The sequence below is a fragment of the Plasmopara halstedii genome (assembly GCF_900000015.1).
Source record: "Plasmopara halstedii genome assembly, contig: Scaffold_42, whole genome shotgun sequence".
NCBI lineage: Eukaryota > Oomycota > Peronosporomycetes > Peronosporales > Peronosporaceae > Plasmopara > Plasmopara halstedii.
Genome location: NW_020186963.1, coordinates 890,723 through 891,549, shown reverse-complemented (window position 1 = coordinate 891,549; position 827 = coordinate 890,723).

The window sequence follows — 827 nt, the reverse complement described above, 5'->3', positions numbered from 1 at the left end:
TTTCAGCGTCGTCTGTGACGCTTCGGACTTTGCCATCGGCTGCGCACTGCTGCAAGCAGACGCCGAGGGGCGAGATCGGATTATCGCGTTCGAATCTCGACAGTCCAAAGCTGCGGAGAAGAACCACCCAGTTCATGACAAGGAGCTACTTGCGATGAAGTATGTACTTGTCAATTTCAGGGTCCACCTGCTCGGCTCCAAGCCGTTTGTGATCTACACAGATCATGCGTCAATACCCACTGCGACTCAGTCACCCCACCTCTCGCAGAGGATGGCTAGATGACTATCCTTCTTTGCGGAAGATTTTTTCGAGGTGAAGTATAAGCCGGGAAAGCAGAATGCTCTGGCTGACGCGTTTTTACGCAGACCAGACTATGAGGTTTTTTTATTTTACAACTGTAACGTCGTCTGTTACAGATTTGATCCGCACCGCGTATGCGGGTGATGAGATATGTGTAGCGTTGCTACGGGCTCTAGGGAGCAAGGAGTGTGAACCTCGGACAAGAAATTGTCACAAAGACTGCGTGCACGATTGCACCGATAGTCGTTGAATAACGGGTTGCTGTACTATAGCACCGATTTATCGGATACACCACGAATTGTGGTTCCTCATGATGAGGATTTATAATACCGCATCCTCTATGAGACGTACGACACGCCACTTAGTGGTCGTCTCGGTCGTGAGATAACGTACCACTCTGTGAGTCACCACTACTGATGGCCGAAGTTGTACAAATGGACGTGCAAAAAAATATGAGCGCACGTGTGAGACGTGTCAAACGGTAAAACCATCTTCAAATGCGGCTGCGCTGCTGGCCAGCTTACCA